At 45.8% G+C, this 27,216-nt stretch overlaps 1 protein-coding gene across 9 annotated transcripts in view; it reads right to left on the bottom strand.

The window, feature by feature from the left end:
- The window catches only part of foxd7 (forkhead box D7), a 45,925-nt gene extending 19,491 nt beyond the window's left edge, over positions 1 to 26,434 (bottom strand). The window contains exons 1-5 of one of the 9 annotated variants that reach the window (XM_047328060.1): positions 26,037 to 26,434; positions 20,395 to 20,507; positions 6,233 to 6,336; positions 4,305 to 4,471; positions 3,237 to 3,310 (exon numbers count right to left, since the gene is read on the bottom strand). The gene's annotated coding sequence lies outside the window, so the exon portion shown is untranslated. Of the gene's footprint in view, positions 1 to 3,236; positions 3,311 to 4,304; positions 4,472 to 6,232; positions 6,337 to 7,803; positions 8,075 to 20,394; positions 20,508 to 26,036 lie in introns of those variants that run through there. The other 8 variants (XR_007029873.1, XM_047328062.1, XM_047328061.1 and 5 more) reach the window with 8 other exon arrangements.
- Between the last annotated feature and the right edge of the window lie 782 nt (positions 26,435 to 27,216).

The following is a 27,216-nucleotide window of genomic DNA, read 5'->3' as shown; positions in this document are numbered from 1 at the left end:
CCCCCCCACAAAGGATTGTCAAGAGTGAGACACTATAATAAATTATGTATATAAACCTGAAGACATTTTGGCCCCCAAAAATAATAACAAACAAAAACAAAATAATGTATTCATGTTTTTGGAACGATATAAAGTGATGAATAATAAAAGACCCCATAAACACACATTTAGATTTCCGAAAATAAGCCGATAGACTCTTCGGGGACATCAGATCACCATCCTGAATTTGAACAGCAAGGAGGGAAATCCCCCAAACACTTCTCTACGCGCGGCGGGGACTTAAGTCCTAATCCCCCTGGAAGGCTCCTGCAGCCGCACTTTACGCACACACACACACGACGCACAATTACACGTCTTCAGACATACAACAGAGGAGAGCAGCGCAATGACTGATTTTGTGCCGCTGCGAAAATAATAATTTGTCGCCTGCCCTGCGCTGGGTGATTCTCTGGATGGATAAAATGTTATATGGACTCTGGAGTCCTTTGCAAAATAGCCCTCCAGAGGTTCCACTCACACTTTTAGATCCCCTCAGACACGTCACACATGCCTATTGATAAATATCACCATGTGTGAAATGGAGAAGGGATAATATTTAATCTGCATAACCTGGGCTATTTGAGGGAGCGACTCCGCACTCTCTGTTCTCCACTTGAGTTCAGATATCAAAAAGTCCGCTATAACGCCGTCAGATTATCCTCTTTAATAATGGGCAACTGGGAGCAGGATGGTAATATTGGGATGAAAGTAATAGATTTTCACTTGCTCAGACATAAAAGACAAGCGAGGAGAGGAGGGCGCTGTCGGTATTGTTGGGAGGCCTCTGGTTGTTTGTGTTTAATGATGGAGCCCTTTGTTGGGGATTCCCACATTTCCTGCCTCTAATCGTATTGATACCCCGGGGCAGAGGGGGACTGGGTCCGGACTGGGTGGGCTATACGGTACCAGCAAAGCTGCAGATGATTTCCTAAATTCATCACGCATGTCCTCAGATTGGAAACAGGCCCGGTGCGCGTTGTGTGGTTTCAATAAGGCAGGAGCGGGAGCGTCAAATCGCAACAAAAGCTGAAGGTACACGGCTCTGGAGACGTGATCCGTCTGACACCACGAACTCGGAGAGCCACGTGTTAGGAGACATTTCTGGGGACCAAAGCGGCCGCGGGGGGCCGATGAGCGGACGAGGCCCTCCCCAGAGGCGGAGATAATGTAGGCGACAAAAACTGCCCCGCGCGCACACACACTCACACCCGCAGCTGGTACTGAACGTTTCCCGATGTTACATTTTGCAGATTTGGGCTCCAATTTTTGATTCCTGGTAATTTTATAGGACCTCCAGTGACAATAAAAAAAGAGAGTAAGCTATGCAACATTACATCTAAGGTTCGATCTGGGGTGTTTTATATTTTCTTCTTATAAAACAGCTCTAAGGTCTTTCTTTCTTCTTTTTTTTGCAAAGACACATTACGCACACGGTTTGAGCGACAATAGATCTGTTCTCTAACAAAAACGACCATTGTGGAGATCCTATTTGTTTTGTATCGCAGATGCACGATAAGTGGGAGGCTGAGCAGCCACGGAGGGGCTCGGTGTAATAACATCATCTGGCAGGAACTAAACAGGCCTGGGGGATCTCACTGGATCAGTGTGGATAAATGAACCTACATCCGCGCAGGTCAGGGACCGGGCTGGATGGAGCTGTAGCTGGCTACTTCAGTTGAAGTGTTTGTCTTTATCTCGGTGAAAACCTGAAGCCGTTCAAATGATTCAGAGAGTGATGAAAAAAAAAAAAAAAAAAAGAAGAAAAAAAAAACCTGAGTGTTTTTCATTGGGAGAGGTTGAAACTGCTTCAAAGAGCGGAGGTTGTTTTCACATACCGCCCCCCCTCCCTCCCTCCTCCTCCTCCTCCTCCTCCTCTCTCTCTCATCTTGATTCCCTTAAAGTCTTGGCAGCGCCGTGGACAATAATATAACGTGTAATTTAAGGTATCATGAATCATAACTGCATGAAACAAAAGTCAGACAGCGGCAGAGGTGCCGCGGCCAGGCGCACATCAGAAGACGCGCGGCCTTCGAGGGAGGATGGACGTGTAAACTTCACGAGCTCAACTCCGTCATTAACACAATATTTGCGGGCCGCCGTGAAAAAGGCTGCGTAAAATGCACGCGGATGCAACCTGTTCCTCTGCGCCCTACGCCATGTCCCACTGACGTGCACACGGTCCCCGTCGCGCTGCTGCGTGGAGCCGTTCATGAGGAATGACACACGTATCGCGAGTCTCGTCAATCACAGGACGGCGGCGCTGCACGTGTGTGGCGACACCTTGTGGCGGAAAGGTGAAACGCGCCGTCTACTTCAGTGTCTTTTAAAGAAAACTTGACTAATCTGCAGTAACACAACATTTTCAACAGAAAAATGATTATAAACGTCATAATAGGTGGGATTTATTGTATAGGTGTTGTATTAGCCTGTAGCTACACATATACTAAATTACGGATAGCCTGTAGCTTAATAATAATACAAATGTATGGAATTTATAAAGCGCTTTTCAGGAACCCAAAGCTTACTGAATGTATTCTGGTTCTTTGCAGAAAAAATGGGCCAAATAAAATAAAGTAAATAAATAGAAAAAAAGGGAACTCAAACCTGTTAATCAATTATCAATGTTCAATCCCAATGTTTTTATTAAATAAATTCTGGTGTCATTTAAAATGTGTCCTAGCTTAAATACACATGGAGTCTCAGATTGGAATATTTCACTCAATGTCAGCGTAATTTAATCATTATTTAGTGCGGTTTTGTATCTTTGAAGCAACTGCAACAAAATATACTATTGTAAATCAACAAGATAAAAAATATGTATAAAAGTACATTTTTCCTGGTTTGGATTTTATCTGCTAAAAGTCCAACAAAACATGGAGTTGGCTCAACTGAAAACTTTAACCTGCCTTGTACATTGAATGAAACAGTACTTGGGGAGAGTCCATTCGAACACAATGCATGCTGAGGCATGTTTCAACAGTATTCATCACCAAGTTTAATTAGATTAGTTGACTGCATAGGATTCAATGTATAAGCAGTCTTTATGGTTTAGATGAGCCTCAAACAAAGACCTGAAGCAGAGCTGCTATCCCACAGAACAGAAGCCTGTACATTTAGTTTGGTTACAACAGACCTTTTTCTTTTTAACAGCAGATATTTTAACATGTCAAACCAGGAAAATCTCAAGTGTAACTCACAACATTAGATGTGCAGGTGAATCAGGGCTCAGGGAGGAGGACTGTTGTCTCACTGTCATCGATGCCTGTGACACCTAAAAAGAGGAAACAGAGTAATCGTTTCAGTAATCATGTTATTAATTACACGTGTTCTGGTTTCGGCCACGACAAGACAAAGCGTCTTCTGTGTCAAAGGTCAGTTGTGGAGACGCACCAGGATTTTCGGGGGCCTCACCACCTCGGCTGAACAGTTGGCCAGGGGAAATCGTTGCATGTTAAATCACAAGGCGTGAGGTCCCGACCATTACAGACGAGCGGTTTCGGGGTTTGACCTAACAAACACCAAGCCTATCAACCGCTTACAACACTGAAGGTTTGATTGGGGACCTATGTTCATCTGCTTTAACTCTTTCTTCATGGTCTGTTTGCACACATTACAGGACAACACAGGCCGAGATCAAATAATGCTTCCTGTTCGTCTCATGAATAAGCTGATATGCAGAACAAGGAGCTGATTATTTCGCTAAAGAGGGAGATTAAACTACTTCTCAATGCGAGGATACAAACAATGGACAGCAGGATGATGATCCTGCATTTGTGTTTAACTTGTTAATGATGCAACTGGAATATTATCAAAAGTCATACTGCAAGTCCGACATGTGCCCTTTGAGCTTAACAACTGTAAATACTCAACAGCCTGTGGTCAGGGTTTTAAGAGTTCACCACTTTTCCATTAGAGGGAGCTCTTACACCAGTAACGGTTTTCTGGTGTCCAAAGAGGAACAGTCAACATTTCTAAGCCTTTTGAAAATTTGGGCTGGCTCACACACGGATATCTTCCTCGGTACTTTACGGTCTCGTGTTTGGGATTTGCGTGCTGTGTGTTCTCTCCGACGTAATCATGCTGTCGAGTGATTTGAAAGCCGTTCGAGGCACGGGAACTTTTGGTCAGTGTCAGAACCCATCAGTGCTCTGCTGACCTCACTGGGCCCTTTCCCCCCCCCCCCCCCTCTTTTTCTTCTGTACATGCCTCGATGCTGAAAACGCCCCGCGCCACGCCAAGTGCCTTCCAACAATTTCCAACATTACCTCGTATTAGGACTGACAGCGGCGGTTTGCCTGCAGTGTCGTGTTCGCCCCTCGAGCTGCTGTCAGAGGGAGCCCGAGGATGGAAGGAATGCAGACGTGAGGTTTTCGAGGCCCAGCGAGTGCCATGTTGACTGATCGTCGGGCGGGGGTGGGGGTCAGGGTGCTGGCTGCAGAGACAAGTGGGCTAATAAACTTTAGAGAGTGATGAGAAGTTACAAGGGGAGAGCTTACCGGTTGCCTCCTGCCTGTCTGGCCTCACAGTCAGTCCCTAGTGGTGGATGGAGGTGGATTAGATGACACCGTTTGTTATTGTCATTGTAACAGCCAGCCCGACAGTTGCCTGAATACAATAGCTGCACTTGGGGAACTATTGTATCTACCAACCTCTCCTCTCTCCCCCCATTTCTCTCCTCGCGATCCATGGTCAAGGCCGCGAGTCTGGTTCTGTCTGAGTTCTGGGAGTTTAAAAAGGGATTTTTTTTTGCGCCGGCTCATCGTGGAAACTGTTGAGAGTCTGTCATGTAATATCGTACGGTCTTGACCCCTCACTCTGTCGCGTGCCTTGGGATAATGTATGTTGTGGTTTGGCCCCAAACAAATTAAATAGAATTTTATAGCATTGGATTTTAGGCGGCGGTGATGTAATGCTCATCTTCCGCTGACATCATCTCGACTGGCGGTGCTTTGATGCCGCAGCATGTCAAAATGGGGACAATGCGGCACTTTTTCACATAAACTGCAGGTGATATGAGGAGAGAGAGAGAGAAAGGATCTGAGAAATGAAATGAAATGAAAAAAGACAAGATCTTGGGTGACGTAAGCGGGCAGATGTTCGTGAGTCCGGGCAATGATACTCGTGGACCCGAGTGCACGAACACACCCAGCAGGGCTGCAGCCGCACATTTTCTTTCATGAGGCCTTCCCAAACTTTGGATGTAAGAGATCCCAGAGGTCAGTGGGAACAGACCACCTGGTTTTGGTAATCCTTAAAAACAGAACTGCGAGATGGTTTTCGCTCAGAATTAAACTTTGGACAGCCAAACTTCCCCATTTACTCACAGCTGCAACATTTTCCACCTTTTCACACTGAGCACGATGTTCAATCACACACACACACACACACACACGTACACGTACACACACACACACACGTACACACATACACTATCATTCTTAGTTTGGAGGAGGAACATTTGTTGTTGAACTGTTGGTGTGGCACAAAGGGACTGCAGTCAATCATTCCCCGACATCCGAAGCAAGTGGTTCGGTCACATGCTCTGACTCCGCGGCTCTCTCGTGAGTAGTAGAGGGCCCAAGCAGCAACTGGTCCCAGGACACCCCGGGGTCACGACCCCTGGGCGCTGCAGTGTGTATTTAGAGGTCAGGCTGCTACATTGAGGGCCTGGTGTTCTCCCAGCACGGGCCCCTTCTTAATCCTTCCACACAGGACTGACACAGAGGGCATGTATACACACTTGTGCACATGTATGAGGGCGTTCTTATTATCTAATCTTATCTTATTTTCACTTCCAACTTTGTGACATCTCGTCATGAACTACGTGTATGGCCACCTTGGATAAATAACAAGTCAAACCAACTAATTGAAAAACTAAACACACATTTTCCATTTAAAGTAATAATAATAATGGTCTCTAGAGGTGGTTTCATGTCAATCAAAATGACCCGATGCTCATATCCAATGTTCAGTCTGCCTGTGCACGTATGGCGCTAGATAAATCGTGCAGGCATTGTTTCATAAAAAGCTTTTGCTACAGTAAAGACACACCAGCACACACCAGCCGCCCCCGGGCCACCTGATCCCGACACCCTCAGCTGTGATGCTAAACACATTCCAGGGGAGAATCCCACAGGACAAGTTCAACGCTGACAGATACATTCCTCCGTTGGCATGCCATCAGCAGACCCACCTGGTCTCCCTTTAAGCTTCCACATGTTCCGGAAGCCCCCCGTCCCACACTCCGCTGCCGACCCACGACCTCTCTGACATCCGCACACAGCAGTGGCGCGGCCTCTGAAACACAGGCGGAGAGCGGATTGATTTAGACACATAATAGCTCATATTTGTTTAATTCGTGGTCGACGTTGTTGCCCCCTCTGCTGGTTTTTTCCATCGCTAATGTCTCGAGAATGTATTTTTGTTGGACTCAGTCTGTTTGCTCTGGAAGCGTGTTGGCGGTGCAGGATGACAGACGGCAGTTGGTTCCAGATTTTCATTCTTCTCTCCGGCACATTCATGCAAACCCAGATGCAGAAACTATTCTTCCCTGGCAGGACGTGCAGATTACATGGACAATGTAAGATGTTACTCATGCACATTGCCCCCCGGATCAATTGTTGAGCCTAATGGCGTCTTGTTGACAGACCGATGTAAGTAACTTGTAACAGAAGGGAACCAGCTCCTCTGGGAGATTTTCGTCACACCGATTCAAGAGCAAAAGCTGCAGTCACTTTGGTCTAAACACGTAACATGTAATGTCAGGGCTATAAAGGCGATGCTGTGCATAAAGTGAACAGCATTGTGTGAGAAGGAGAAATGTACAATCGGACTGGCCATTAACTTTGTTTAGCTGCTCGAGTTACATTATTGGACAGGCAAGAGATGGTAGATTCATATAGTAGTGAAACTAGTAAACTTCCACGAATCCACTGGAACCACTACTGTTAACCTACACTCAGAAAAAAGTGTAACCTATAAACCCACAAAATAATCTGGTATTAAAATGTCCCTGGCCTCGAAAGTAACGCCCGGTTATTACTGCGACCTGTGTCATTATTTATTTAAATATAGTTAACTTTATTTACCTATTATCTTGGTATAATTGTTTATTTTTTAATATTTCATAATTTTATCTATTGTATTTTTTTAAATTGCTTCTCTCACTTTTTACATTTTTTTTTCCTCTTTTATTATGTTTACCAACCCCTTCTTTTAGTGTTGTCTTTTCAATTATTGTTTGTTTCGGTGCATTAGTCTCAAAGTCCCAGTGTAATTCCCTTTTATATGTTTTGTCAATCACCTGTTAAGAACTTTGAATTGGATTTGATTGCTTTGAAAGGTGTTAAATAAATAAAGTTTGATTGACTGATTGATTGATTGATTGATTGTAAAGTAGTAATCCAAACATGCTAACATTTGTTGCTTAAGTTAGACCAAACACGCTCTTTATTAAAACTTTTGCTGTTTTACTTTTGTCTTTTGGAGATGGTGGAAGGTCAACAGGCCCACTGTCCCTAATTTTGTTATTGCTAAAGCTTTGATTGGACAATCGCTGATCAGGGGAAACGCTTAGCGAATGGTCAGTTCTGCTGACATGACACTGAGGGAACCGCGGAACTTTTCTTAAACTTTCCAACTAGTTAACGTTTGCCCACCCCCACCTTTAAAAGAAAAAAGATTTTTAGTGCACATGAATTTTTGGAGACATTATTTCTGACAGTGGAAAACTGTGCTCTCCAAATAGCACAAGTAAACTTTTACCACAGGATGCCAGAGAGCGGTGCGTTTGGAGCGGTTACAGTGTGTCACCGTGCCGATGATCAGCGACGGGTATCTCTGCAGCAGCTTCCCTTCCTACTTCCTGGGGATGAGTGTCTTATGATGGGAAATCCAGGTCACCTGCCCACTCAGTCCCCTAGGCAAACCTGAATGTAAATTTGTATCCACTCACGTCACACACACACACACTCTCTCACACACACACACACACACACACACACACACACACACACACACACACACACACACACACACACACACACACACACACACACACACACACACACACACACACACACACACACACACACACACACACACACACACACACACACACACACACACACACACACACGAATTTGCACAAACAGTTGTCATCTCTAAAGACATGAGATCCACCCTTCGCTTGTGATGTCAAAGAGTGACTGTAACACAGGGCACACAGGTTGTGACACGCTCTGCATGTTGGCGCGCTGACATAACATTGTTTACTGGATGCCTCAGGAACTTTTCCAGCCGCCTTCAGTCAGAGAGGAAAGATATATGACAGGCTATGACAGTTTATTGACTGTATGTTTTAGATATGGAACGCCTTCCGTGTGTCTGTGTGTGTGTGTGTGTGTGTGTGTGTGTGTGTGTGTGGGAAAAGTGGTGAACTTGGCTATGAAAATGACCGAAGACATGCAAATGATGACGGGTGCATTTCCCAAAGGCTCCAGTGTCCAGGCTTATTGTTGCTTGTCCGGCCGAGTGATGAGCCAAGCAAAACAGGAACAAAAGAGAAGACCTCTCCTCCGGTTTGTCGTTACTCTCTGAGCCGTCGAACCAAGCTGACTTATTTTTAAAAGAAAAAAGATAAAATCCTCAATTCTATTGGCTACACATCACCCGACACATTCACACTGGAGCACCAGGAAGGCTTACTAATGCTCAAATGACAACGACTACATTCAGATTTTGAGCAAGTGATATTTACTTGGTTTAGCCAATTACCTCGCTAAGCAGGTTTGTATTCACCCCGGAACATTTGTTGGATGTTTGGTTGGTTGGTTGGTTTGTCAGCAGGATTGCGCAAAAAAAATTAAATATAATGGATTTCCCCCGAAATCCGGTGGGATGATGGGACAAGGGTCAAGAGAGAACCGCATTAAATCATGGCGCTGTAACACACAAGGGGAAGGATCCAGGAGTTTTTCTTGAATCACTTACTTTAACATTGCGAGACGAGGCGTTTTCACAGATTTCCCAGAAAAGAATGTATAGAATCCTAAATCAGACTTATTTAGGGGACTGATATCTATGAGTGTGTGCAATTTGGTGTGGCTTGATGGAATTCAAGGGGACTGTTGACCTTTGCAATGGTACGAGCTCTACTGAGTGCCATTTTAGTTTTGCAGCTATTTGGTCATAAAAGAGGTTTGTATAACCTCTATCCAAGCACTGGTGATGATGTTGCTCGGTAAACGGGTCAATGGATCACCAGAGTCGTGCCGACATACTTTCTGAGGGATCTTGCATATCTTAAATGATCAATAATAGCAAATTCCATAGCAATACATTCAAATGTTGTCAAGATATTTCCTGAATTATATTTGAAGAGGTTGACTTGCTGGTCGGCGGCAGCCATCCAGTTGCTTTTGAGCTATTGCCTTCCGAACAGCCATCCTGCAAAGCAGAGCTCAGATGCAGGTATAATGTTAATCATAAACTCTTGAAAAATATGTGATATGGACTCGTGCCACACTGTTTTCTGTACACTGCCATGTGTCCTATTTAGCTTAGGAAGTAGGAGGATTTTTAAACCAATAGAGGGACACTTAACCCTGAGTTTTGAAATTTACTGTGTAGAAAATTTTGTAAAGACATTTTAGATTCTCAAACAATTACCCCTTAAGAGTTTGGCAAACCCCATACTCCTAATGTGGCACCATTATGATAGTCTAGTTTATGTCCCCTTGCGTGCAAATCTAATGACATCCTCATCAGCCACAGTTGCACTTTGGGCTAAAGTACGCCGGTGGGCCACTAGTTGAGTCAACAACTCCCTGACAAGCTGTCAGGAATATTGATTAATAGCTTCGCAAAGGTAATATTTATTACACCGGTGCTGTACCAAATGTACCCTGTTATCAAATCCACCTCTTGCGTATCGTGTGCAATATTTATGAGGATGGAAGCAAAGCTTCAATAGCCGGACAATGTCACCTTAGAATTTTTTTATGAAAACATAATCAATCACATAATCCTATTTCAAGAGTGTCACTGAGGCTTTGATTCTTGAGTCTTTAAGGGAATGACCCAAATCAAATTAGCCTGGAATCTTGTATATTCAGCTTTTAATTCAGTTTTATTCTATTTATCATCCTAGGTCATTACGCACTCCCCAGGTTTACAAGTGCATGTGTCTGCTCAGCCCTTCTAATCCCTTCAGAGAGGGGATTGAGACCCACCCCATACACCTCCTTCACCCAGTACCACAGCACACGTGTTCGTAGAACAATGAAGACATTGAGCGGAGCCATCATCCCCCTGCACCCCTGGTACTCATAAATCTTCCCCGTGGTTCAGAGGAGAGAATTCCTGCAGACATTTTTGGACCTCTCGTCTGATCTGATCGCACACACACTCACTCACACACTCTCTCTCACACACACACACACACACACACACACACACACACACACACACACACACACACACACACACACACACACACACACACACACACACACACACACACACACACACACACACACACACACACACACACACACACACACACACACACACACGATTTTACATGATGTTAATCTTTGGTAGCTTGAGCCCTAAATAAAGAAAAAAAAAAAGAGAGAAAATGTTCACGTTAAATGTTCATGTTAACAGTTGGACCCGATGTTGACAGTAAAGATGTCAGACAGGACCTGAGCCCAAGTAAATCATCTGAAAGGAGATGATGATATACACATTGTGTAAAGCTGTCCAGCCTGCTCAAGTGGTCACAGACTAAAATGGATTTTACCAAGCGGCTCTCAGTTCTAAGTGTTGAAAAGCCACAAATCAATCCAAGCCCCACACACACACACACACACACACACACACACACACACACACACACACACACACACACACACACACACACACACACACACACACACACACACACACACACACACACACACACACACACACACACACACACACACACACACACACACACACACACACACACACACACACACACACACACAGCTTGCCAGCACAGCCTCAATCACACGATGCAAAAATCCCTTGCACGCTGAACCGGCTACATGAGATCTCGACTGAATTCTTTCTTTTGTGCAACTCAAGCTTTGTGGAACCCCCCCCCCCCCCCCAAGAACTTCTTTATTCTGTCTTTTTAAGCCCCTGCCTTTATGAGAGGAGTCATGTGAAAGGGAAGTAAAACAGGCTGCAAGTTCAAATAAACCAAATCTGTGTGAAGTCTGGCTCAAGCCATAAATCAACTATATGTCGATGCACAATATTTTCTGACCGCAGTTCAGTGACACGTGAGTGACATTTCAGTCCCGCCGGTCCATGTAAAGGTCTGCACTGTGTGTGTGTGTGTGTGTGTGTGTGTGTGTGTGTGTGTGTGGACATGGCCATCCAGCATTAAGGACCAGATAAAAAGTGGCACAGCAGAATTCATCCACGCATCTTTGACAAATGTTTGGTATATGACGTTAGGATCAGCACTGTCAGTCCAAATGGCTTCTTGAGCTTCTCTGTATTTTTCTCTGTATAGTGTGAATACACCCCGTTTTTTTTCTGGAAAACCCCTCAGCAAAAAAAACTTAGACCCCGGTCTTAACTGGGCCTTTTTAAGCAATAACTCCCGTTTCGTAACCGTCTGCAAACAATTCATCTTTTGCGGAGCAGTTAATGCTCTGGCAGGGGTGGTGAAATAAAAAGATGATGGTGCAACTCAATGAATGACGTCATAGCTCACTCAAAGGTCAGTCAGGGTCAATGTGGCCCGCCGTCGGTCAACGTCGCAAATTCCAATGTCAGAGTTCATCAAAGTTAGTGAACCCACAACTTGTATGTACTCACGCCTTGTTTTATATCAGTTCTCTTTGTCTGTGTGTGTGTGTGTGTGTGTGTGTGTGTGTGTGTGAGAGCGAGAGCATAGTTTCCACCAGTACTGTGCCTATATGCCAGATACCATTTCCACCACACATGTTAGAACTCAGGCTTCATCTATTTGAAAGGATGAAATATCATTCTCACAAAAGAACACAGTTAAGTCTCATCCTCATTTCCTCATAGTTTGATTTAGTGTCATCCCCCAGACAGCCAAGTCCGAAAGAATGTTTGGAAAGTGTTTGTAGTGGCGTTTCTGGAAGAGTAGTTTAGTGTTTCCTGTGATGTCTTACAGTTACAGTGTTACTATATGTGTAACTTCTATGTATGTGCAGCACATGCTGCTGTCGGCGCGCGTCATTGTACGAGTCTGTACAGTACCCACACGTCTTTTTGTCCATGTGTGCGAGAGGCGACAATGATTAGAGGGTGGCACTGCAGTGTTCCCTTCGGGCCGGTTCGCCCTGTTATTTTCCCCTCCGTCAGCCCGTGCTCTCAATAGGGAGGGTGGGTCCGTGACCTCCCTCCCACGCACAGCCACGGGAGAGGGAGGCACCCATTTCACACAACCCCTCTTAAGTGTCCGCAGAGCAGCTTCTCGAGTTCACAGGACCCCCCCACCCCCCAAGGGCTCCGCAGCCCCCAGCAGAACTCCACACAGCTCATCAAGTCGAGCTTATCAAAGCCCCGGTGCCACTCTCTCCTCCTCGCTGTGACACGGACGGCTACCCGTCACTGCCCTCCAATCGGGACTCCTGGAAGTCCTCGACAGCGATGACCCAGTGACCCCGAGGCAGGGTCACGGCAAACTTTTAAGGATTTGTGCTCAACTGCCCCAAACTGCAATAATTAGAAAGACAAACAGAGGTCTAGTAATATTTCCTGAGAGCTTTCTTTGGCTCTTTGGCAGCCTTGCTTCCTCTTGTTCCCACTTTATTTGAATTTTTTTTTACTCCATTTTCTGTCTTCCTCTGGCTCGTTTCCCCCCCGTCTCTCCCTCCCTGTTTCCCACCAACAGCCTTTTAGAAACCCTGAAAGGAAGGCACCACCGTAAGACAAACAGCCCAGAGCCCTGTTTAACCGGGTCGCCCTGTAAAGGAAGGGAACCATCTCAAGGGGGGGGGGGGGGGGAAGACAACTATTATAAACTGGTTATTGGAACGCACACAGTGTACTCAGTGGAGTTTAAGGTTTTGGGTTCATTAGGCTTCAATGGGAGTCAGGACAACACTGGACAGTAGAGAGAGTCAAGCTCAACGGCAGCACAATGACTGGCAAACAACGCCGAAGTCCCGCTGTCTGCACTTGGCGGTCTAATGCGTCCAGCAGGACAAATGGTTCAGACTGCCAGAGTTTCCTACTCTTTCTTGATTTCGAGACATTCTGAGCCTTTTGGGTGGCCGGGAACTGGAAACCACAGAGTCAGAACTACAGCAGTGGAGCTTCAGACAGAACAAAACACTGCATGGGGCAGAACTGACGGCACTGATCGGGACATTCCTCAAGATTTAAACATACATGTACAGTAGTTGACCATTTGCTTGCTAATAGTGAGTATTAGTTTAGATATTTATATATATATATATACCAGCCAAGAATGTGGGGAATAATATTATATCACCAAAGATATTTGTCATTCAAAAAAGAATCGTTGCTTGACGGGCCACGGGGTTTCTATTTAGCTCCGGGGGACAGTTTGACCTCCTGCAGTCTGCGTCCATTACCATAGTAAACGTGAGGGTTTCCACCTTAAGGCACGGGAGCATCACCACAGGACACTAACTCCAGTCGGGTCCAGAAGTCGGAGACCACATGTCTTCACTGAGGCCATTCATACCTAGATGAAGGATATTCTGGCTTGGTTTTTTTAGTTGTTTTAGAAAACATCAGCTGCATTATTATGTACATCTACCTAGTTTTGAGGTGAGACAGCTCTGTTGAACCCTGTGCACACGACCTGCTCAGTAACAAACAGGCAACAGATAGGGGCTACATCCATACTACTACAATTTCATTTTTAAAATGTCGCGAAACTGAAAAAATCTCCGTGCAGGCGAGCGTTTCAGCTCCGTATCAGAATTATTCTCCATCTTTTCTGACACACCTGAAAAAAGTATATCACGTGACCATTCACATACACTGAGCATGTGCGTCCCCTCTGCAGTTGGTTACTTAGTTACAGACAATAAAACGGACGAGATACAAGCAAAAACTATCATTATACAGGTGTCAGTATAGTCCAAGAACTGTGACCTATGTGATGACCACGATCAACATCATAATTATTAATATCATATACTGTACATCTAGCTATAAAACCTTGACATTTAATAGAAACAAGACAGCCACTCTTGAAAGTATTGTTGGCATAAAAATAGTCTTTACCATCATATTGGTTTAGTCTTTGAGGTTCATCTAAGCATAGCGTATTTTAATAAAGAGGAGGATTCGTGATGTTTTTCTACCTCAATTTAACTGTGTTTTTGGAAAATATTAGCCACTCTTTTACTTCTGAAAAGTTTAGGCGTCAGTCTTGCCACCTTCACATACAGACCACACAAGGAAGTGGCACGCTGTCTGTCTTCTGACTTCGTCTTTCGATGACATCGTCGTATGCGTTTCTGGCGTTCACAAGAACTCAAATACACAAACGCAGGGGGGGGAGATTTATCTTCTCCACCCTGGGACCTGGATTCAAAAGAGTGCGTTTTCAGGCAGCGAAAACTCTGGGTGCGTCTGGACGGGAGGCCCATACGCGCAAGACTTCGGCATATTTACGACAAATTCGCACTCGTGTAGACAGGGCCTGAATCTGAAACACTTATCTGGGTCAAACCTCAAGCCGTGCTGCTCGTGCCCCCACACTGTCTGCAAACCGGCTCCGAGCGCGAAGGAGGGCTTCGTGTCATTGAGAAGGCAACTCTGTGACACCATTTCGGCGAAGATTATACTTTATACTATATAGCCCAGTTCGTGACTTCTGAGCCGTCGCGCATCTGTCCACTCTGGACTTCTAGTGTCGCGACGCCGAGGTTCTTGCGCGCACAGCTTCCCACAGTTGGCTGTCATAACATCCTCCAGGCAGCAGCTCATGATGCGGTTCGGAGAGGTTGAGCCGGAGGTATTTATGGGGAAAAACTTCAGAAAAGCCGCATTTTGTGTTTTGACGCCGTTCAGACCAGTGATCTGTTTCTTGTTCCGTGTGTGCCGATAACTCATTGTCTCCCCCCCCCCCTGTACAGGGAGGGGCCCAGTAATCTCTAAGTGTTTCACTCGATATTCATCAAGTACAGCTTACTTTTTTAAAAAAAGCACGAGGGAGGGTATCGTCTCCGCTGCAGTGTTATACAAGCTGTGATTAACTGCGACACAGGACAGAAGAAGCGATAGCGAGGAGGCCGAGGCCCTGCTCCGGAGGAGAAACATAACTTTGTTTGGAGTCGGCCGACCTTATCTTATCAGGAATCACGCGCTCTGTTTAGTATCTCCTCCGAGAGATGCGGAAAACAGGTTGGCGTTGTATTTTGGAACCCCCCCGCAGGCCTGCATGCACGAACCTGCCGGCTCCAGTGTGATCAAAACACCCACAGTGATTCCCAATCAGAGGTGCACGCACCTCGGGAGAGATTGTCCAGTAGTTTGGTTTGAATCGCCTAAAAGTGATGGATAAACAGGTCAAAATTAGTAAAAGACAAGTTTTATTTTAACTTATCATTGGCATTGGCTTTGGCTCCCGACATGCCTCGCTTTCACCATGAAACTCTACCACCGGGTACGTGATATCCTGGGAAAATGATGCACAGGGGAATGCACGTCTTCTACTGGCGGAAATGACCGGGTAGGGTTTCCACAACTGTGAAAAAAAAAAATAGCCCCGCCATCAGAGAAGAGTGATGGACACGGAGGTAAAACAAGGGTGAACCTCCGACGGGCATTCAATCAACGGAGTGATGAAGAAAGAGTTCAAATACTCAGTCATGGATGAAATATCTAGCTTAGTCCAAGTGGCAGCGGTACAATTTGCCAGTTGGACCAAACAGCCACGAACACAGATAGTTTAGTTGTATGAGGAAATCATCGTTAACAATATCCACTTTTATCAAGGTAATATGGAATATGGCCGGTGTTGCTGCTTTAATTGTGTTCATTCACATTTTGCATACATCACAGATGTTCTCTTTAATTACCGTTCATTTAACAAAAAACAGCTTCAGGCCATTGTGATGGATAGTTTGCTGCCATACATTTTGCCTATATATTTAAATGCATACCATGACCTGTGAGGTGTCTCCTGAAATATCTGCTTCTCCGCAGTAAAGACAGACAGTCTCGCTACATCAATCAATCCCAGGACTTGTAATTTTCAACTGAAATTCTATTATAAAAATAAAAAAATCAACAAACCATGGAGCCAATGAGCATTTGAATGCTATTGACCGTAACAAAAATGTGACACGCATCTGTGGCGGACACCACCAGCTGTTGACAAGAAATGAATTCAGTGCGACACCGACAGCTTCCAGCTAAATATGTGAGTGTCACACTTCTGACATCCGACCCGATACCCACAGATACCACACACTGAGCCTCTGCACAGTCTGCAGTGCACAGTGTGGGTGTATCTGTGTTTCTGCACATTTCATGTCCTCACAAGGATAGAAAGGTGGGTGGAAGTGACAAAATACAAACAAACAAAAATATTCTTTGGCCTTATTCAAGCGATTTGGGTTTAGGTTTTTTCTTTCCTTCTCTGGGAGAGATGTGAAAGTGCAGGTACCTCAACCCCAGCAAAACAGCATGGAGCGAAGTAACACCTATCCAGGGTAAAAATAATTCTCAGCCCAATCTTATGTAACTGAGGTATTTCAAAATTACATGATTTATATGATCTTTATCTTCAGAAAAAAAAACCATAATGAGCATGCACGATGACAGATGGCATCTTTTTTTCCCGGACAAAGCTATGAGTGAATAATAAGGGCAGTGATGAGGGATTGTTCAGGGCTCAGACTCCAGAGGTGAACAAGGACACGTGTAATCATTTTCGAGTAAAAGCAGAGGAGCCAGAGAGGCGCACGGGACAAAAAGTCAGAGAGAGCAAGTGAAAGTACAGTCAGTACAAGAAAAAGCGCTGCGCGCCTCTTGTTCCATCTCCGTGGTACTGGCCTGGTGCCTATCCAAACACCCCCCGGCTGTGACTTCCCCCGACCCCACAACCCTTTACACTAACCCCCCTGATGTCACCCAAGGCCACAGCTGCATCCCAGGTCTGGGGAGAAGAGAGTGCAAAGGGTGAAGGGGGCACTTCTTCCCCTTTTACATAATTGGGAGGATCTTCATGTCCATTTGTAACTGGCCCCCAAAAAAAGAATTTTGCCACGGAGTGCAGTGTTTCTTCCTTATCACCCGTTTTCTTAGATCAGGGGGGAAACACGAGGGTTGGATCGAGTTTATATCTGCAGCTGGGAGGTCAGCTTCCCTCTGGGACAATGTGAGGATATGAGTGTTTGATGACAAGTTATGATAAGGGACTCTGTGTGTGTCGAGAGTGGGGGATGTGTAGGGTAACGGCTCCAAGGGCAGCCAATCTTTTCTCTCTCCTGCCACAGTCTTTATGGCCATTTCTAGTTTATCTAAACTGTGAGCGCGCGGAGGAGATCTCCTCCTTCTGCTAGTCAAAATGTCCATATCAAGTGAATGATCAGCGGATTGTGTGATGATAGGAGTGTGTGCGATTATAATGCTTTTTTATTACTATGTACTTCCCCCCTGACTAACGAAACTGTACTAACAGTCATGAGACTGCACTGCTCTTATAACCACGTTTAATTCTTCACAGGTAAGACTCACACCACTGACCACATTGAAATTCACTTCTATTTTTCTGCACAGTTAGAATAATAGAGCTATTGTTATATCAGCCGGCGTAGGCGCATGTTGTTGTATTCATAAAACTTGGTGGCAATATTTGGTGGTGTCCCCAGATGACTATCTTTGGGGGTCGAGGTGTACACAGCACGCTCCCACAGAGCCGGAGGATCACCAAAGTCATTAGGGTTCATCATGTTCCAAATGCCATGGCAATCCATGTAATATACAAAACGTTGTATGTCTTTGAGAAAAAAAAGTCAATCTTATAGAGGAAAAGTCAGGAGATGACAAAAAAAAGTCGTGAGGATTCACTCTGTATGGACCATGTATGTTTGTACTAAAATTTCGCTGCAATCCAGCCAAAAGTTGCTAAAAACTGAAATTGCACTAACCTATAGTTTTCCTTTAACCTGCTGATGATCAGTTCACTAAACTGGAGTGTGGTTGACACCCCCCCCCAAGGAAAGTGTTGTCAGTTGTCACTGACCAGTAGCTGCTCAGGCTTTCAAGTTGCCACACTGACCTTTTGGGGGCAGAGGCAACAAGAAGTGACAGAAATAGTCCAGGTCACACAGCTGAATGTGAAGGGATAAACCGTTTCCTGTTTTGCTGGGCCCGTATTCTTTGTGCCTCTCTCACCATGGAAGAGAACGCCCTCTTTCTGCCGCGATGACGAAGATCGGGCTTCAAAGTGGACTGGACTGCATCACACAAATGAGCAAATTGCTTTCCCAGTCGCACCATAATCTGGTGTTTGGACGCAAACTGAAAAAAAACAAACTAGTATGCTGGCCTTTAAAGAGTTGTTTTTTTTTTTTTAAGGACTGTTCTTTCTCCTGGTTGACCTCAGGCCGCAGATTTGCAAACTGTTTACGCTCGCTGGCGATGTGGCTTCACGTACACCCAAACCCCATGAATCAAATTACAGAACGGCTCTCTTGGAATTCTGAAGTCGTGTTGCACATTCCCGCCGCGGCCATATTTCAATCGGCGGGGACGGCGGGCAGTTTAGGGCACGTACCTGCCCCCCCGTGTCCCGCGCGATCAGAGGAAGAGAGAAGGGGGAGCTCATCTGAGCCTCGGCGGGACCATGTGTTTCCTGAACAATAATTAGCAAACACGTATCCTCCTGCAGGCATTTATCTGCTCCCAGAGCCCACATCAAGGCCTCGCACTGTCCTCCGAACAATGGGCCCAGGAATCCCACTCTCCGCTCGACAAGACACCAGGCAGTCATTTAGATAGCTGTATCTCTCCGTCTAGACACACGAGTCACGTCGGTGGTGTCGCTTGTTGAGACAATGCAGTGTTAATCGCCGTTAGAGTCACCCTGGGCAAATCAACACACGCTGAGCAGGGACGGGGGATCTTTTTTTTCTTTCTAACATTGTTCAAGAGAATTTGCAGATTGAAACCTGTGATTACCGGTGTTTGCTCTCTGCTCTGTCTGAGATCAGAGCCCGGTTGTCTTTGTTCAAGGTAGAACATTGGCATATTGAAAAGGAAATAAGAGAGAAAGAAAAACGGGGAGGGGGGGGGACTGACCACCGTCGCTATTCTGGATTCCAGCTTCCGTCATAAGGGGATTTCTTTTCTTTCCCTTAATCAGCACCAGAATCAAGCGGGTCAAGAGACACCCACGACATTCCAGACCTTCAGTCGGAGCGAAACTAGTAAATAACGACTTCCTGTGAAAATGCATCGCAAGAACTGCTACCACTTCCTTTCATTCCCCCGTCTCATCTTTCATGTGCACTCGGAAGATTCCCAGTGGACAATGTCCACCAGATCCCGGGCCGATCAGCGCTCTCGCTCGTAATTGGTCGAAACGCTCCGGAGCGGGCCCCGCGCAGCAGAGACGATGGAGGGGAGGGGAAGAGGCCAGGAGAGGGAGTCGTGGGTGGAGAGGTTTTAAAAGGGGGCCCTCTGTGAAGAATGGTTATTTTCGAGCCGTGTAGTGCAGGGTGGGTTACTCCAAGGTCCAGTGCTTTACTATAATCTTTTCGCAAAGTGAGAACCCTCATGTGGTTAACCGCCCATTACCGTCTGCTGCTGCTGCTGCTGCTCTCGACACGATCCAGCTGATACAGAACAGGAAAGAAAACCCTTTGGAATTCAGGGCAAGAGTTGAATTTTTTATAGCTAATGGAAAGAGACGGGGAAAACTTCAAATAGTCGCTGTGGTTAAAAGATATGCAAAGATGGTTCTTCGTGTGCAAGGACGGACCATGGTGGCTGATGTATATGACTATAATGTACCTTGAGAGGGGGAATTATCTACAGCTAAGAGTAAGAGTCCCTTCAACTATGCAGCGAGGCTGCACTGTGATTAGAAGCCTCTTCTTCCTTTGGTTCCATGCCTCCTACATAGTACATCTTATGCTAAGGGAACACTAAATGTATTCGTCCATCAATCATCCACATGCTATACATAGTCTTGGAGTGGAGCCAAATTTCCTTTTGTGATGCAGCTTGTTGTCCGCACGTGGGCAGCTCTTCGAAACAGTACGCTGACGATGACGCAACAACGACGACCGAAAACAGTGAAGTCATGGGAAAGTAGACGGACACACCCACCTGAGACTGCAGCAGTGTGTGACGGCAGGGCGACGCTTCTGACATGTCCAGCCCTGCAGGGCCTTGCGTAGCGCCTCCACACTGGAAGTGGAATACAGACGTGGAGGATCCCGCTGTGAAAATGAGGCAGAGGTGTTTATTAACCGTTTCATTTTGATTGTGTTCATGCTTTATTAGGAAATGAAAGGAAAGATGGGAGAGAGAGAAAGTCACGCTGTGTTCTCCTGGCTGTCTGTGAAGTTTATATTAAATGTCACTAGTGCAAAGGGAAAAATGTAAGGTTGACATATCCCTCCCTCTTCTCTGTCAAACTGTGAGAGGCGGTCGGACTGCAAGGTTATGACCTACGTCAGTTGCCAGGCAAAAAAAAAAGAAAAAAGCACGTTGTGTTTGAGATGGCCAAAGAAGGCCAGAAGCAGACAGTGTGTGGGAGGCTTTAAATAGATTTTGAACGCACTATCCTCTTAAAAGGAGCAGCTTTATTACCGACGAGTTTATTTTTTGTGTGTCACAAAACCCTTGAAAAGGTTGTTTTCACAAGCAGAATTTGATCTGTTTCATTTGGAAAAGTCTGGAAGAGTCGTATGATTTCATGATCTTGTTTACGTGAGCGGGAAGCCAGCTGGATGCGCCAGACATGGGCCAAAGAAGAGCGAGGAGGCGAAACATGACAGAGTTTCTCAGCATTCGCACCGGGGTCATCCCTGTGTTACCTCATTCTGTTAACCCCCCACCCCCCCATCAAAATTAGGCCCTATGTTCCCTAAAGGATTTATCCCCAAATTAGGCCCTGTGTCCCCTCATATCTATTACATTTCCGCCGCATCAAAATTAGGCCCTAGGTCAGGGTTTGGGTTAGGTTGAGGGGACATAGGGTTGGAGGAACATAGGGTTGAAGGAACATAGGGTTGAGGGGACATAGGGTTGGAGGAACATAGGGTTGAAGGAACATAGGGTTGAGGGGACATAGGGTTGGAGGAACACTGGGTTGAGGGGACATAGGCTTGGAGGAACACTGGGTTAAGGGGACATAGGGTTGGAGGAACACTGGGTTAAGGGGACATAGGGTTGGAGGAACATAGGGCTGAAGGAACATAGGGCTGAGGGAACATAGGGCTGAAGGAACATAGGGCTGAGGGAACATAGGACTGAAGGAACATAGGGCTGAGGGAACATAGGGCTGAGGGAATATAGGGCTGAAGGAACATAGGGCTGAAGGAACATAGGACTGAAGGAACATAGGGCTGAGGGAACATAGGGCTGAAGGAACATAGGGCTGAGGGAACATAGGGCTGAGGGAACATAGGGCTGAGGGAACATAGGGCTGAGGGAACATAGGGCTGAGGGAACATAGGGCTGAAGGAACATAGGGCTGAAGGAACATAGGGCTGAGGGAACATAGGGCTGAGGGAACATAGGGCTGAAGGAACATAGGGCTGAGGGAACATAGGGCTGAAGGAACATAGGGCTGAGGGAACATAGGGCTGAAGGAACATAGGACTGAGGGAACATAGGGCTGAGGGAACATAGGGCTGAGGGAACATAGGGCTGAGGGAACATAGGGCTGAAGGAACATAGGGCTGAAGGAACATAGGGCTGAGGGAACATAGGGCTGAGGGAACATAGGGCTGAAGGAACATAGGGCTGAAGGAACATAGACATGCACCCAGTGAGCAATGACAGGGCCACCAGGACAAATTTCTTTTTGTCCACTGGTTGGATGCAAACTACATCAATAACATGTATTTCTTTTAAATCCACATTTTAAATGATATTATATATTTTGCCAAATTGAACAAAAGTGACTCACACATGTACATACACACTCACGATACATGCTGTAATGCTCATGCTATAAAAATTATTATAGAGAGAGAATATGTAAGGAAGATTATTCTGTTCATAGATTTCACACTCTTCACTGTGCATCTGTCAATCTGCAGCAGAGAGAATTATGGAATGAATCCATTTTTATCAGATCTCTGTGAAGAACCACTGGTGGAGAGTGTCTCTATCCAATATCTTTATGCACATTTATAAGAGGTCGGTTCTTGTATGGGTGATTTTTACTACACCTGAAATGTATTTTGTGGAAAACAAGAGCGCCCCTGTTTTTGGAGACAGCACATTTACTGTAGTCTGCAGGAAACTGGTTTCCGTGTGGAATAAGTCCAAACATGATGGACAGAGGGGAAATACATCAGATGGGAGAGAAAAAAAAACAGGAAACTCTGACTCGATAATGCTGAGTGTTTGGTGACCCCCTACACGTTACGATGCACGGGTCATGAAAGCTATGTATCGTTACGCTCTGTTCAGATTACACACGCCGATAGCTTCTTATCAAACACGAGATATGGTCGGAGACTGAAGGGAGAAGTTGGTTGTTTTTCACTTTTGCCAAAAGTTCTAACAGCTCAATGTTCACAAGTTTTTTCTGAACTCGGATTGCTCACCCTCGTGCAACCCGGTTAAAACATACACACATGACACATTTCACCGTTCAGTTATTCACACACTTAAATGTCAGGAAGTCAGAATGCGAGCTGCATCGCCAGTCCTGCGTAACCTTTTTCTGATGTCTTGAGCGCACGGCAGGCAAAGGGCTTTCACACTTTTTCACAGGCGCAAGTGAGAAGACTAGTGCGGGCCCAAGTGTGAAACTCAAACACCTGCTCCACCCAGAAACTCTGTCAAGTTACATTATTTCTTACTGTGCCACGAGCCTGTGCAGTTTGCAGAAGGCACTTGCTATTCTCACACTCTGTACATACACTGTGGTGATGCATCTGCAATAATAAAGAAAGAAATCCCAAAGGATGCACGTGAATTTAAGAGGGGAAGTGAATAGGTAAAGGCCGTTACTGCAGTGTATTGCAATTTCTAATTTCTGTCTAAAGAGCTATTGCATGAAACCAAAGCATCTGGTCTGCACGAGTGGCTGTAGAAGTCAGCTTTAAAAAATTAATTTCTTCATCTGTTCAGTCATCATGACTAAGGGTTTAGCCAACTGACAACTTTTCATCTACTTTGTGATGCCGCTGAGTAACGTCTTTCGGCTCTTTTGTTTCACCCTGGGGACCAGCGTGTAGGGACCAGAAAGGGCTAATCATTATTTAATGCCATGGGGACACCTCGATCTGTACAAATGACTGGCGGCGTCCTATGCCACTCCAGTTGGGTGGAAACCAGAGCCTTTACTGCAGTCAGAAGGATTGCGGCCACACAGCTGTGCAAGTGCAAATATTTCCCCCGTCATCGAAATGCTCCCCCATGTCTTTATAACTGGCACAAAGACACACGCTGGAAGTCTGACAAAAAACCCAAATCCCTCCCTTTGTTTACCGTCAGCGGCCTGGTTCACAGGGCTCCCAGCCTTTTCACTTCAGAGGTGTGGCCGCCCATTAGACATGTCAGTCCAATATCTGTCACCGCACTCTTGCTCACTGGACTGGAAGTGACGCCCGATTGTGACTCAGCTGCAATTAAAATGAGTCTGTCTGGGTCAACGAATGCAAGTGCAAGTGTGTGAAAAAATTATTATTCGTCTCAAAGATGGGAAAGAAAAAAATGTGTTGCATCTGAGGAAGGTGCAAAATATGTAGTGCGGTAAAACATTTGAAAAGGACCAGAGAAGCTTTTTGGTAAACCTGTGGTGCACGTGTGACTTTTTTTTATGCATTTACTTCCGAATTCCCGAAACACTGGTGCAAAACCACAAAAATACAAAAGTGGCCACCATCAAACTCTCTCTGCCACAGTTTCCTGAGGAAATACCTGCATCACAGCCCGCTAACTACCCAACATGTTTCACAGGTCTGAGACAAGAAGGTTCGCACACACGCACACACACACACACACACACACACACACACACACACACACACACACACACACACACACACACACACACACACACACACACACACACACACACACACACACACACACACACACACACACACACACACACACACACACACACACACACACAGAATGGCAGCCCAGCCCCAATCACACAATAGTGCCAGATGCAAAATGGAATGAACAGAAAAACAGGGCTAGAGTTTGCTAACAATAAAACTAATACTAATAATAAATATTTATTTTTTTAAATAAATGCAGCAATTAAAGCATAAATGAAGTATATCAGGACATTTATAGCTCGTTGAAAAGGACACAGAAAACACGTTTTTAGCTTTCTTTGAAACATTTTTTATAAAACTCTATGTATCGAATTTCGAATTATGTTTAGATTACAAACTGAGAGAGAGCAGCAGAAGAAAGTTATTCTGCAGACAACAGGTGCATTTAAAAGACATCATCAGCTTTTATTAAATCCTTAAAATCCATTCAAGACTTCCCAGAGGAGCAGCTGTGAAGTTTTACCTGGTACACTGCTTCACCGACACTCACTCAGTCATACTGATTTAAGGACTCAATGGCTCCTTTGACACGTCACGGTGTACTACATTAATTACCAAGCCGTTCATTTAACACCACATGTACCAAGTAAAAAGCTAAAGCAGAGATGAAGAGCTCACTGGGGGACAATCAGTACTCATATCTGTGTGTGACACAGATATGAGTAATCATGATCGATGACACTTAGACAGAAGAATATCATTTTACTATCATGCCTCGGTTTGTGCTGCCCGGATGGATGGAGTGGGCTAGATTTCTCAAGGAGACAGCAACATATGCCAGGCAGACGCTCTCTGTTGTCGAGCTGAATACTTACATCCCAATAACACACACACACACACACACACACACACACACACACACACACACACACACACACACACACACACACACACACACACACACACACACACACACACACACACACACACACACACACACACACACACACACACACACACACACACACACACACACAGCAACAACTGGCCTCTGACCGACTGCGATGGCTGGAGGCGCGATCATCTCATTAAAACCACTGGTATCCAAACGGAGCTAAAAAACCCCAGCTCCCCATCCTCCCCGCTCTGCTCAATCACCCCCCTCGTAAGCTTTCCATATAAAACCTCGCATTTAGACAAAACTTTTCCATCTGATCTCCAGAAACCCCGCTCGACCCGAGCACTGCGATGATCTGTTTGGGAGTGATTGAGGGTAGCATCCGCCCGGTTGCGGCGAGGAAACAATGGATAAACATGTGACTCAGAGCGAGGACAGCGGTGAGGAGATTTGGGGGATAATTGGCTTGAATTGGTACAAGACGAGGACAGCGGAGCCGCTTCCAAAGGGGATCAGGCCACAGAACACTGAATCTCAAAGGCTAATCATGGTCATGGTAACAGCAACCATGTGTTCAAAACGGATGACCTTATCCTGCGATGACACAGCTCTCCTTTCACTTTGGACAGCTCATCATAATAAACAGTGAAGCAGGATGAGACAATTCAGAACGCTGTCAGTTTCCAAGGATTTTTCGAAAAAAACACACACGGCTGCTCGGAGCTGCGACTCTTTTCTGGGAAAGCGAAGAGTCTCTGGGAACAGAGAGGTGCGTATAGCTGCGGGCGTTCTCGCGTGGGTCAGACGTGAGGCCGGGGGAGAATAACCCCCTTGTTTCCTGGTCAGGTTTTTACAGTGGAATACCTCACATAACTTACCCAGCTCACTGTAGGACCAGGACTCCACACAGCGGGGAGGCCGGTTCCTCTGGTCGCCGTGTGCTGTAGGCCCCGGTCACGGAGCAGCAGCTGGGGTCCCACAACTGCATCCCATGTATACCGTCCATCGATCCTCCAAGAGCGACAGATAAGCAGGCCCGGCAGTCTGATGGAAAGGTGTAAGAGGCAGTGTCAGACTGGTTCAAAGCGCATTCAGATGGAAAATTTGGCCTCGATATTTTTTCCGTTTCACATGCGACAAAAAGGCATCGTCAGCTCGTCAGGGTCAGACGTGTTCACACCAGCAGGAACCTTTCTGGAACATTCTGTGGCGTCTGGACAGAGGACGCAGGAGGCAGGACATGACGATACGTCTGCTGCGGAAAGGCAGGGTTTTGGTCTGCGGGCAACAATACGCCAACCCGCTCGCTGTGAATATTTTTTACCTGTGAGGTTGGCAGGGGAAAGTTGTGGAAATTGTCTGGAGCTACGTTTGCAGCCATTTGCGTTCTCACATGCTGTGCAGCCCCTCCAGGAAATGTTCAGGAAAAACGTCCAGACTTAATAATGGATATCGGACGCTGGCTACACAGACTCGAGTCATTTTGTACAAATGTTTGGCGTTGGTCATGAGATGTGTCGAGATGTGTGTAGGTGTGTGATTTGAGTTGGTCGCTCGGAAGATAAATGTGACCTTAAGCTTCGGTTAACTGTTTCTGTAACTAAATCACACAGGGGGTATAAATCACGTGCGCTGCCTGCGGACAGGTTCAATAACTCGGCTGTCGCACTGTGACACGGGGCGTGTCTAGGTGTGTGTATACAGTACGGGTGTGATGGACACACCCGTACTGTATAAAGTGTGCACGCTCACACAATAACAGTGCGATTGTATGAGCGTGCACACTTTATAATCATGTGTGAACGTGTGTGTGTGTGTGTCTCTCTGTGCGTGCCTGGCTAAGCTGGTTTTAATAGGTTCCAGAGGTTGAACCGTGTCAGCCAATAAAAACACAAGCGCCCACAAAATGTTGTGCAATTCACTTCCTGCAGCAAAGGGGTTTATCAGCGCTGCGAGTGCCAAAGACAGATGACCTGTTCTGCTAGCGGCGTGCACCCGCTCATTGTATTTTGCGATTGCATTTTCCACACACACACACACACACTTCTTGCTCCAGCC

Source organism: Scophthalmus maximus, chromosome 17, assembly GCF_022379125.1.
Source record: "Scophthalmus maximus strain ysfricsl-2021 chromosome 17, ASM2237912v1, whole genome shotgun sequence".
Taxonomy (NCBI): Eukaryota; Metazoa; Chordata; class Actinopteri; order Pleuronectiformes; family Scophthalmidae; genus Scophthalmus; species Scophthalmus maximus.
This window is presented reverse-complemented; position numbering and strand designations above follow the sequence as displayed.